This window comes from Dunckerocampus dactyliophorus, chromosome 15, assembly GCF_027744805.1.
Source record: "Dunckerocampus dactyliophorus isolate RoL2022-P2 chromosome 15, RoL_Ddac_1.1, whole genome shotgun sequence".
NCBI classification, from domain to species: Eukaryota; Metazoa; Chordata; class Actinopteri; order Syngnathiformes; family Syngnathidae; genus Dunckerocampus; species Dunckerocampus dactyliophorus.
The window spans coordinates 12709017-12722500 of NC_072833.1; the positions used below are offsets into that span (position 1 = coordinate 12709017).

The window sequence follows — 13484 nt, forward strand, 5'->3', positions numbered from 1 at the left end:
GTTTTGTCATGTTTGTATGCGAAATAAAGACAGATGTTGACGCACAGTGGACATGCAGCGCTGCTTTCAGGAAAAAAACCTACCAATCGACCAACATATTAGTGTTCTCACAATTTCATTGGCTATTCAATGCATCAGTCATCATCAAGTTTGACTGTAATTGGCCTGAGCTACAGTACATAGGTCAGAAGAGGGGCTGGTACATTTTGGCTAATCCTTTGATGCTAACCGAATGTACAATCAATAACACGCAAATAATATCAGTGGAAGCGGTGAGTGTGTATTTAAAGATGTTAGACTTGGTGTGGACTAACTATTTTGCTGCAGATTATTTACTGGCTCATTGTCAATGTAACAGGACGTTTTTTCTGCTGTGGGAATAACGTGAGGCTTCGAAAGTGAGTTGGATTCATGTTTATGTTTGTGACTAGTCTAACATTCTTGTTCATGGAGCCTGCAGTTATAATTGTATCCTAGAATGCTGTACAGCAGTCAAATTACAACGCAGCAGTGCATTGTAAAACACTTCATGTAAATAGTTGATGGCCCGTGGGCAGGCCCTTGGAACACTAAACGTTCCCACAGACTCGAGCATACTGTGAGCGGAACGGACTCTGCGTGGAATGTCCGCAGTCATCACAACTTTCAGAGCTGAGTGCTACACATCCTTAGGATGAGGAGGTCGGTCATCCAGGAGGAGCTCAGAGTAGAGTCCCTGCTTCTTCACATCGAGAGGAACCAATTAAGGTGCCAATTGAGGTGACTTGGGCATCATGTCCGGATACTTCCTGGGCACCTCTGTGAGGATTTCAGGGCATGCCCAGCGAAGGAGACCCGCTGGCGGGTTTATGTCTCACAGCTGGGCTAGGAACATCTCGGTGTCCCCCGGTGGCCAGAGACAGAGAAGTCTGAACTTCCTTACAGAGACTGCTGGTTGCAAATGGTGATTAATCATGATTAATTAATTTGACAGACCTAGTTATGTTATGCTATGTGATCTTAAGTTATATTATCTTAGGTTCCTTTACTCTATGTTGCATTATAACATATTATGTTACCCCATGTTGCCATGCCATGTTATGTTATGTTATTTATGTTAGAATATTATTATTTGTGCAAAAACATGAATGTATTTCCACTATGTTGACATTACAGTCTGCTTGCATCAGGGGTTGTGGCAGCTGGTGCTAGTTTTGTTAGCAGTGACCATTGTTGCCACCTACAGGACTGGAGTAGAACATCACTGCCTGGTTGGCCTTGGCAGAGGTCTGTAACTTTTACACTTTAAATACACTGAGGATTGTTGACCTTGCGAGGGTGCGTCAGTTGTCATATGTTTCAAGTTGCCCCACCCCCACAAATGTTTGACAGGTCTCTCCCTCCCTGCTGCTAAATGTCCATCTGGCAGCCTCCCATGGGTACTTATTATTCTCAGCTAGCTAGCCAGGGGTTTTCTCTTCGCGAGCAGTTCGTCAGTCAGATCAGAGCTGTATTTTGGGGGGGGTGGAATGGTGCTTTTTTTTTTTATTATTTCCAATTACACCACAACAAGCTCCCACGGGTGGAAAATGTTATTTAAGACACTTCTGTCCCCACAAAAAGTTAGTGAATTAGTTACCACAGAAAGTAATTAATGCATTAGTTTTTTGGAAAGACCTTCAAATATCTGACATGTGCCGTTCAGTGTTGATGTTTGGAGTACCAGTGTCGGTGCATGCAATTGCGTGTGATTGGTGGAGAATGACAATGCGACGTGTGGGTATGGAGAAGACAGAGAGACGCTGTGCAGATGTTGGAACTGAGCGCTGCTGTTTGAAGTGTTAAGGTCAGAATAAAGTTAAAAAAGAACGTCAGACTCATGTGACTCTGATTCTACAACAATAATGTGCCACATTTCTGTTGGCAACGAAAACGTTGTGTTATGTTATGCGTTATGTGTTGTGTTATGTTGTGCTATGTGCTATGCTATGCTATGCTATTTATGGTATTCCCTCATTTTTTTTGTTTTTTTTTCAGAACCGAGGGGCCAAAATGATTGATTTTCCCCTCTTGAGCAGATGCTCGGAGCCGCAGGAAGCGCCTAGAGGTCCCGCTGTCCTGGCCCTGGGCCGTGCTACGCTGGAGATTTTACGCTGCACTTGCCCTCTATCACTCTCCTGTAGACTACTGCTTGGAGTCCACCTCGGAATATTCGGACAAAAACAACGGTTTCCCACTGCAAAATTCTACTGCAACATCTCTCATCCTTTTAAGACTACTATTGCTGCTGTCGCAATGATCCACATAAAGCAATGTTTATTTAATACCTTCTTATGTTATGCTATATTATGTTATGTCATTATCTGATTATTTTTGCAAAACGAGGAATTTATTTCCACTATTTTGACGATGCAGTTTGCTTGCAGTGGACTGACTATGAGGGCACACAGTGTGAAAACAGACGTTATCCCATTTTTTTTCTTTTTTTTTTGTAATTCAACCCTGCTGGCATGTTCTTCCAACAATCTGGGCCATTTGATTCTCATTTGAATAAAATTCAAATTGAATGGAACACACACAAGCGTACCTTACTGAGCAAACATCTCTGCAGCGCTCTGAGCGTTCAAACCCCCCCATCTGAGCTCTCTCTTCCATATTTATATCCCAAAGACACATGACACTTGAACACTATATGAAAAATGAAACCCTTCTTACCTAGTGTGGAATAGTTGGTCACATCTGTCGTCGGGGGAGGGGGGGAGGAGAAAAAAAGAAAAGAGAGAAAAAGAAATGTCAGCAAGTTGCATGTGCACAAACTTTCATGAAAAATGACGGTGTCCCACTATTGTGCAGGCTGCTGGTTAAGAATAGTCCCTTTCAACACTGGTGGTGTATCATTTATTAATAGGAGAAGCAAGTCTTAGATGGCATCCCTCGGGAGGCAAAGTTTGCACAGCTTGCATTAATATTTGTCACTGATGACATGTCTTTCTTAATACAGTCACACACTCGTGCATAAACACACACTGTGCACCATTCCATCACCAATTCATTGATTAATTAACGGCCAGTTTTATCATACCATATGTATGCGGCTTCACAGAATGTGGCTTATTTCTTGTCAATTTTGTTATTCTCCAAGAAGCTCTGGTGGCTTCCGTGATTAAAAGATGGAGGACTGACTACCTTTGCCCTTATTAGGTTCAAGAATAAAAAGTAACAGGAGTCTTTTATTCTTTAATGGCAGAATCCTTGAATGATTGAGGATGTGATGTTGCACTTGTCACTGGTCACACGCTAAAAGCTACATTTTTAGTTGACTGCTTGAGTGCTGAATAGTAAAAGATTTCAACTTTGTTGGCCCATGCTGGTTCAAATATTAAGCAAAGTTTCCATGGGTTAAATTTTGGTGCTAATCCCAATAAAATGCGGATACGGGAGTTCTCTGTTCAGCACTTTGGCTACAATTAAATCATTCTCTAGCACAGGGGTCACCAACGTGGTGCCCGCGGGCACCAGGTAGCCCCCCACGACCACATGAGGTCTGCTTTTCATTCAGGTTTTCAGTTAATAATGTGAGAACACTAGAAAGAAAACTATTCTGAAACATAAAATGTGAGTTGTGGATACCAGCATTTCGTGAATGTTTTGGTAAAACAAGCATATTTGATCTGTTTGGGTTGAAATAAGGTATGAAAATCATTTCTACAAAAATGAGTAGCTCATGGCCATTTTCATTTTCTAAAAGTAGCTCTCGCAAGAAAAAAAAGTTGGTGACTCCTGCTCTAGCAGGATAGCACAATATATTCAAAGTTGATTCCAACGGGTGGAGCCAGATTTGGCTAAATGTTGCTGATAATCCTGATAAACAAGTTGTTTATTTGGCGCTTTAGCTCTGATGGAACGCTTGCCCAAGTGATACTCTAGTCAGAATTTTGCTGCATCCCACTCATCTTCTATTTTTTCCCCCATTCCTTGCACCCGCTCTACCAAACAACACGGTGATATTATCTCAAGCCCAGGTGCTTGTGCTGCCTCTTGAAGTCAGACGTATAAGTCCCTGTTGACAACGTCCCACGGGTTCAATTTTCCCCGGCAGAAAGCTTCAAGGTCTTGAGCTGAGCTCTGTGTTTAGTTACATTACGCCAACAGCAACGTGTGTGTGTGTGTGTGTCAAAGCTGAATGGTAATGAGCGCAGACCAACCACCTCCCACGACTCTACTCCGCCGAAAATAAATTTGTTCACACATGCTAAACAGATATTGTAATCACGTTATCAAATGAAAAACGTGTCTGCTAGAACGCCGAATAGAAAAATGATCTGAACGGTCTGACCTTTAAACCTCAGCACCGATTTGGCCTTTGACTCAGATACCTGTGTCAGGTTGGGTTCTTGTCAAAATGTAGAAATCAGCTTGGAATATTTGAAGAACGGATGATAATTGCTACATTACCAAATTGAACTGTTAACTTGAGCATCGACTTCGCCTTTGATTCAGCTACCTCAGTCATCTTGTGTCGGATACACTAAAAATCGATAGGATTCTTGTTGTAATGGATCACAGGAATAATGTGACAACTCAAGGACCATTTAGAAAAAATTATTAACTTCCTTATAAAATAAAAATACTGAAAACATAAAGGGTTCTTTTACTTTCTAGTGACATAATTACTGATGTGCAAAAAAGGATCAATAGGGTTTTTGCTTTGAAATACTGAAATACTCCCGAAGTGGTTATATTGGCGTGAAATTTGTGGCTGCCTGAGTGTGGGTTCGATCTTTGTTTCAGAGCCCTCTTGTGTCAGATGTGATTTAAAATCAGTAGTAGTCATGCCAAGATTAACAGATATGATAGATGGTATTCCCCTTGCGCCAGGATGCAAATGCACAGAAGAGAGCATAATTCAACTTCCTTTGCCCATATTAGGTCAAATATTAAACCAAAGTCTCACGGGTAGAGCCAGAACCCTTTTAAATTTGGTGCCAATCTGGATAAAATTTGGCGCTATCTATTCTGCGCTTTGGTTAAAATTAAACCATTCCCTCCACTCTAGAATGCAAATGGACAGACACTATGTGTGTCAGGAGACTCAACCCACCTCACGAGATGAGATGATGCACGACATCGGGTTCACAAGAAGGAGACAAGTACAACAGTACAATGAAAAAATATGACTGGACAAACTCGCAAAACAGGTTTGTTTTGAAATGGTTATTGTCCCACAAATTGACACTAAACAATATTATTGTCAATATTTTTTTAGACCTAATAAACCATTAATGCTATAACAATAATAATAATAATAATAAATAATATATCATAATTATGCAATATTTCCTTTAATATGTCATCTTTCACTCTGTAAAGTTGCAGAACTGGCGTTTGAGACATGTATTTTCTCACAGGCAAGTCATACTGTCTGTCAAACATGTGCAGCATTTCTTGAAATGCTGGCTTTTCAATAGGGGTGTCAGCATTAATAGTTCCAACTTGTAGTTGAACAATGTCAACCTTCTGTTTGGTTGGGTTGCATTGTGGAGAAGTTTATGCAGCTTTCAGACCTACTTACCAAATATAGCGACCATATCGCTGAATTGTCAACACAGATGTCTTCTGAGAATGTGGGTTATGTTATGAAGTGAGTTGGTCGCCACAGTACCATTACTAATGAAGGAAGACAGCCACTAAACCCTTTATGTTGCACTACATTGTCACTGATACACCTGACATACATTTTTGCTACTAACACGGAGCATTAACATGGCGGCAGCTGTTCATCTCTGATGGAGAAAACAGCCACAAGTCGCTTACTGATGCTGACGCTGAGAACACCGAGGAAGGTTGGATTGCAAGGTCAATAGTGTGCGTAAAGGACTTGTGAGTTTCGAATAATGCCTCATGCACTGCCACTTCCATATTACTGTATTATCATTCATAGTAGCGACGCCATAGTTCACAGTCTGATTGGCTTCTGACTGCTAGAGATTATCAGTATTGACCAAGTCATTCAAAACCCAGGACTCACTGGGTTTTGTCTCTATTAACACGTTCACTTGCCCCTGCTGCCGCTTGCTAAATTAAAAAGGAAACAAGGTAACATGGCATTAATTGTACAACAATTGTGGAGCAAAAGCTCGGCTCCACTCGCAAACGCTGGGCATCTACAGCTTATGGAAACACCCACTAAAGCATCTACAGCTAGGCACGGCCAAGTGCCTACAGCTTAGTGACCACAGTATTATATCTAGCACTAATTGCACAACCATTGTTACTAAAGGTGCAACATTCAGACTAAAAGTAACTATAGTTTAACTCACGACACCACTAAATCTATTACAAACTGTACAAAATAAGACCTTAAACAGGCACAAGACTGTCAAAAATGGTAATTTTAACTACGCATGCCAGGAAAAGCGTTATCAGCCCACAGGCCCACCCACCCCACAGCTGCAAACACTTCCGGGTTACACATCTCGCAAATTGTGATGTTGTTGTGTTGATATAAAATACTGTAGCTTTTGCCCGGATGTTGAGAGAATGACAAAGAGGTGGCCGATCAACACTTTATTGAAACAAACAGCCATGCCAAAACAACCGTAGTCGTACATTCGTATCCGTGTCCCCCTCTCTTTTCCTGGCTCATGCAATCAGCAGCCAGGACACATTCACAGCCTCAGAAAGTAGACATTTCAAGCAGGAATGAACGGAAATCAACATGGATTTCCTCCACACGAGTGAATTTTTTTTAAACGTATGTCCACATACAAACACGTTCACCGTATGTCATGCGCTTTTTGTCCGAGCCTGATAACGCAACCACAGTGCATTGTATGCAAAGTTGGTACGTTCCAATCTCTGAACTGGCATAAAAGGTATGTAGGCTGCTTACTTATATATGTCAGTGCCAATGTGACATTTTCTATAAATCTGATCATACTAAATACTATTTGTTTAGCCTGAATAATTGGGGGATGTCCTGTCACGTTTGCAACATCAAACGATCATCTGTGTGTGTTCACTGATGATGCATATGACTGTGCTACATTCATTCACCCATTATTTGTTGGCTGCCTTGTTCTGCTCGTCAGCTAAAGTCGGCTTTGGAGTTTGATAATAATTTTATCTTAAAAGTGGGCAGTGTTAACTTGCGTGATTGGCGTAGTTAAAATCAATCTGGGAGTTTCCTCCAACCATCTCAATGAGGTGTTTGCTTAGTGTGTGTATGGGAGTTTACAAGTTTTCTTGTTTGTTTTTTGGGTTTTTTTGGCACACACGCACTGTGACAACAGACTCGAGCGAATGTGACTCGAGTGAGTACTTCACTTTTGTGAGTGATTCATAGAAACTCTAGTCAGTAAAAGGACTCGAGTTTACCATCACTACAGGCTGCCCTATTCTCATGAGACAGTTTTTCTCCAAACGAGAAATCTCGCCACGTTTTAATCTTGTGACACCCCCCCACAGACACAGAACCTTTTAAATTTGGTGCTCATCCAGTTTAAATACGGATACAGGAGTTCTGTATAAGGCGCTTGAGCTAAAATTACAGGGAAAAACGTTCCACTCCCTTCAAAAGATCCACAGGGTTATCGATGATCGAGTCTTAAATTTCAAGTGAAGGTAGCCTAAGTGGATTAAAGCAGTGAGACAACAAAAAAAGGGGACTCTCACGGGACAATCCGAAGCTCTTGTGGCTTCTGTGAGGGAAAGATGGAGGACGTATTATTTTTTTTTACCCTCTATCGCCTTCCTGTTTTAAGCAGATAAGCTTCTTCCAAGAGTCTTAGTTATGCCGTGTGGAACCTGCAGTACCAACAAACTTTTGACAAGGCAACGGGGGAAAAAAGACTGAGGAGTCCATTGCTGTGTTGTCTTTTTTCTTATTGACAAGAAGGATTTGGACAAGAGGCTTAAAGTGGTCAGTTATACAAGGCAAAGGTTCAGTGTGTACTGCAGGTTGGAGTAAAGCAAACTGAGAATATCTGATGATCTAATGAAAAGTGTGACTGCTAGAGGGCCAAATAGAAAAATGAGCTATCTCATCTTTGGCGCGGCTACCTCTGTCATCTTGTCAGGCACATTGAAAATTTGTAGGGTTCTTGCCGTAATGGATAAATAATATGTGAATATTTCAAGATCAGAGGTAAAATGTGACCGCTTGAGCGCAGAATAGAAACATTTACCAATGTCACCTTTAATTTGATCTCTGATTTGGCCTTTGACTCAGCTATCTCTGTCATCTTGTGTCAGATACACTGAAAATCAATAGGGTTCTCGCCTTGACAGATAAATCAGCCCAGAATATTTGGAGATCAGAGGAAAAATGCACCTTCAAGACCAAAGAATAGAAAAACGTACTGATGGCACCCTTTAACCTGAGCCCCGCCTTGGCCTTAAACTCAGCTATATCGGCCATTTCGTGTCAGATACACTGACAATCAATAGGGTTCTTGCTGTAATGGTGAAATAATTCTGAGATCAAAGAGAGATCTGAGGGAAAATGTCCCTGATGTGACTAAAAAAAGATTTCAACTTACCTATCCATATTAGGTCAAATTGTTAAAAAAAACAATAACGCGGTTCATTTCCTGAATGCTTGAAGAGCAGATGAAATTCATCACTTGTCAGATGTTAAAAGATCAATAGGATTTGTGCCTTGACAGATTTGTGGCTGCTCGAGCACCGACTTGATCTTTGACTCTGGGTCTCCTTGTGTCAGACCTGATTTAAAATCAATACAATCCATGCGCTGACATTGAATAATAATCTGATTGTCTGAAGATGATCAAATGATATTTGAGAGTTATGTGACAGGAATTCTCGAAGGACATTACTGGTTTATTTATGTCGGCCTATCAGGGCTTGAGTACAGAATGAGGGTATTTGCTTACTTGGACAGCAGCGACCAGGATGGGGGACAATGGACAGTGTTATCAGTCAATTCAGATTTCTTCCAGTAATGGGGAAATTATCCCAGCATGTTTAGAGTTCGGAGGAAAAAATGTGACAGGCAGAGCGCACAACATAAACATGTATCGGCTATCACAGCCAATATTAGTAAGATACTGAAAAGCAGCAGGGTTCTTTTGCCTTCTATGAACACAGTTACTTAATTATTAAGTTAGTGATCCGTTATTAAGAGTCACTGCTACAAGATCAATAGGGTTCACGCCTTAAAATACTGAAATACAGTTCAGTTCCTGAATCCATGAAGAGTAGAGGAAATGTGTCACTTGTCACATGTTAACAATCGGTAATATTTGGAGATGGGATGAAAACTGCTAGAGCGCCAAACAGAAAGGTGTACCAACTTCTTCAGCCCATCTTAGGTCAAACGTTAAACAACAACAGGGTTCAGTTCCTGAATGCTTGAAGAGCAAACGAATCACTTGTCACACGCTAAAAGATGTTTGCCTTGAGCAATTTGTGGCTGCCAATTTGATCTTTGAATCTGGGTCTCTTTGTGTCAAGCCTGATTTAAAATGAGAATGAACCATGAGCTAAAGTCAAATAATAATCCGGTTGTCTGAATATGGTCAAGTGATAATTGAAAGCAATTTGACAGGAATCCTCAGAGGACGCTACTGTTTTATTTATGTCGGTCCATCTGGGTTTGAGTACAGAACGAGAAAATAGACAGCAGGGACAAGCGGGGGGACAATACGGCTGCGTTGTCGGTCAATTTACATCATGACAAGAGCATGGCGGACCTTGTTCCTTGAGTCTCCATTTAACCTGCTCACCAGTGTGGAAGGAAGACAGCTGTTAGGATACAGGAACAAAATGGCTACGCCTGGACGAGCTCCAGAACGAACGTTGACGGGGAGGAGAAGAAGGTGTGATCGGAGGAGAACGGAGGATGCTGCTGCTGCTGTGTAATCAGAGATCCTTCCATCTGAGCTGCGATCGCAACAACGAATTAGTGAGGCTGCAACAGAGGCTACAGATGGCTCGGGATGACACAGGCTGCAGCGAGAAGTTTGCACACATTGGGCCAAAACGGCAGATCGGCTCCAAAACTTCAGGGGAATCTATATATATATATATATACACATACACACACACCAATCACTTAAACTGAGATTAATTGAGATCTATCAGTCTGAAAAGGTGATAAAGCCATTTCTAAAGCTTTGGGATTTCAGGGAACTACAGTGAGGGCCCTTATCCACAAATGACGAAAACATGGAACAGTGGTGAACCTTCCTAAAAGTGGCCAGCACACCAAAATTACCCCAAGAGTGCAGCGACAACTCATCCAAGAGGTCACAAAAGATCCCACAACAACATCCAAAGAACTGCAGGCCTCACTTGGCTCAAATAAGGTCAATGTTCATGACTCCGCCATAAGGAAGACACTGGACAAAAACATGGCAGAGTTTCAAGACGAACACTACAGAATAATTTAGGCTCGTCTCAATTTTGCCAGAAAACATCTTGATGATCCCCAAGACCTTTGGGAAAATACCCTGTGGTCTGACGAGACTAAATTTGAACTTTTTGGAAGTTGTGTGTCCCATTACATATGGCGTAAAAATAACGCCGCATTTCAGAAAAAAATCATACCATACCAACAGTAAAATGTGGTGGTGGTAGTGTGCTGGTCTGAGGCTGTTTTACTGCTTCAGGACCTGCAAGACTTGCTGTGATAAATGGAACCATGAATTCTGCTGTCTACCAAAAAATCCTGAAGGAGAATGTCCGGCCATCTGTTCGAGACCTCAAGCTGAAACCAACTTGGGTTCTACAGCAGGACAATGATCCAAAACACACCAGCAAGTCCACCTCTGAATGGCTGAAGAAAAACAAAATTAAGACTTTGGAGTGGCCGAGTCAAAGTCCTGATCTGAATCCTACCGAGATGCAGAAGCTCAAAACCCTCCAGTGTGGCTGAGTTACAACAAAGATGAGTTGGCCAAAATTCCTCCACAGAGCTGTAAGAGACTCACTGCAAGTTATCCCAAACACCTGATTGCAGTTGTTACTGCTAAGGGTGGCCCAGACAGCTATTAGTTTTAGAGGGCAATCACTTTGGATTTTTTTTTATAATAAAAAGTTTCATTTAAAAAGTGTATACAGTATATATACATATGCACACAAACACATATATATGTATGTGTACACTGTATATATACACATATATATGTTGCTCACTTGCTTTATATCAGGTTTTATTCACTTTGCAAAGGAGAAAAGTTGCGGGCAAAACTTCAAAAAGTGTGCTGCTTGAGTGCGTTGTTTTCCATACAGCAGATGTTCCCGTCCTCGCCACAGCTGCCTCTTGTTTGACATCACTCTGAATCGCTCGGTCGCCATAGCCCTTCTATTTACTAAAAGCAGGAAGACGTTTGCATCTGCTGTGCTTTAAAGACAAAACATTGTTGCAAAATGGTCACTAAGCGGAAGACTCGATTGGACGTAGCTGTGATTGGCTTTGCTCTTCTGATGTGATTGGTCGAACGCTGAGTAGACACATGTACCGACTTTCGTAACCCACATTACATCCAATATTGTACACACTGAATATCAAGAGGGTTCTTGCTGTAAATTTGGCTTTGATGTTACGATGGTGTGGGTAGAGTGCTGAATAAAAACATGTATCAACTTCCATTCACTCTGGAAGAGGACATAGTTCGATCATTTGAAAATCAGTAGGTTTCCTGCCTGGACAGAGAAATAATAATAAACAATGGCCAAGTGTACACTACTCCAGCTCAGATTCCCATGTAATGCTTCTGAATTTGTTTCAATAAAATAAACAAAGGCCAGTTTTGTGAACCACTACACTACAAACAGCCAACAATAAATAATCACCTGTAAAGTTTCTGGAAGTGACTCACAGCCTTGTATTCCGAGTTAAAATTCAGGAATTTGACGGGCAAAATGCAAAAATTGGTTACGTGAACCACTACATCGCCAATGGCCAAATAGAAACACGAGTTCAGTCTGTCATGTAGAGTTTCCAGACTTGTGGTACAAAATGCACAAAAGTCAGCTACGAGATCCACTAACCATAAATACCTAAACTCACTGTGCCATGTAAAATTTCCAGATTTGGGGGGATGAAAACTCACAAAAATACAGCTATATGAAAAACTACACTACCCACAGCCAAATAACTACATTTTCCATGTAAAGTTTCCAAAAAATGTTGACAAAAAATGCACAAAACAACAACACTATCAACGACCAAGTATCAATACACCAGCTAAATACTTTTGTATATTATGTACGTTTTTCAGAAATGTCATGAAAATAGTGTGCAAAAGGGTCATCCTACACTACCACCGCAATAAATGTAGTATTTTCGGACAAGATGTTTTTAAAGAGCGCACCAAGGGGACAGTTGGCATCTTCTAACAGTCAAACAGATAATTGGGCATGATGAGTAAACAGAGCGGCTGCGAGACGCTGGCGGGCTTGTTATTGCTTTTTAATTCCCCTCAGCGCGTCGCTGCAAGAACATTCCAACCGGTGCGAGGCCAGGTGCAGTCATTACGGCAGGACAGATGGACGGGCAGAAGCCGTGCTCAGCCCCACCCCAACCCCCCTTGCAAGGAAACACGATAGCTGGCATATGTGGACTTGTCATGAATAACCACCTTTCAACCTGTCGTTCCAATGCATTCACTATAAAGAAGACCCAAGTACGGTATAGACTGAACGGGAGCCTGTGTCACGCATGTTTAAGTGGCGCCGACTCCTTTTAATATCACCAACGCGGCTCCTTTGAAAATTCATTAAAATACAGTACTTCCACCCGCCACCGTCTGCACGAGGCAAGCAGCTGGGGAAAATGCAGTGAAGATGAAAATTCTGACGCAGGCAAAAGCATACAGGGTGAACCCTCAGACATGGAGAGAAGCGCTGATATGCTGGCTTTGAACTTTATTTACTGCTCATGCAAAGACTGGATTCAAAATGAGATTCCAGGATAAAGTAAAAAAAACAAAAAAAACAAAAAATGTGAGGGTTGTGCTCTGGTTGAAATTTGGAAGACAAATAGGAAGCGTTACATAAGTGGACAAAAAAAGAACAATCCCTTGGAGGGCTCATTAAAACACTACAAACATTATTTAGGAATTAACACTGGAATTACAAACCAAACAGCGCTGGACTGTAATGCTGATAAATCAGAATTGTTGATGCGGCACGCATGAATAATCAAAGCTAACACACATCATCATCATCGCATTCCCATACCAGGGTAAGATGCCTCGACGTTGCCATTTGTGTCTTTTATTCCAGGGTGAAACTTTGTTTTGTGGGGTAGCAATCGCTCCATCCATAGCGACTTGGCTTTCTGTGAATTTTAAGCTAATATTTTTGCATTTTCCTCCTCAAAAATCACAAGTTCTTACAAAAAATGGAGTTTGTTGTTTATAGGCTGCTTCTGAGGCTAACACAGCTGACTTTTGTGCATGTTTCCCTCCCAAATCCAGATTTCTACATGGAAAATTGAGCGTGATTGTTTATAGATTGTTGGTGATAATGTAGTGGTT

The 13484-nt window shown here is 41.4% G+C and overlaps 1 protein-coding gene across 45 annotated transcripts in view; it reads right to left on the reverse strand.

Moving 5' to 3' along the window:
- Positions 1 to 13484, reverse strand: part of LOC129194857 (receptor-type tyrosine-protein phosphatase delta-like) — a 415432-nt gene that overhangs the window by 248204 nt on the left and 153744 nt on the right. For all 45 annotated transcript variants that reach the window (XM_054800309.1, XM_054800310.1, XM_054800348.1 and 42 more), the window contains one exon: positions 2695 to 2718. The gene's annotated coding sequence lies outside the window, so the exon portion shown is untranslated. The remainder of the gene's footprint in view (positions 1 to 2694; positions 2719 to 13484) is intronic.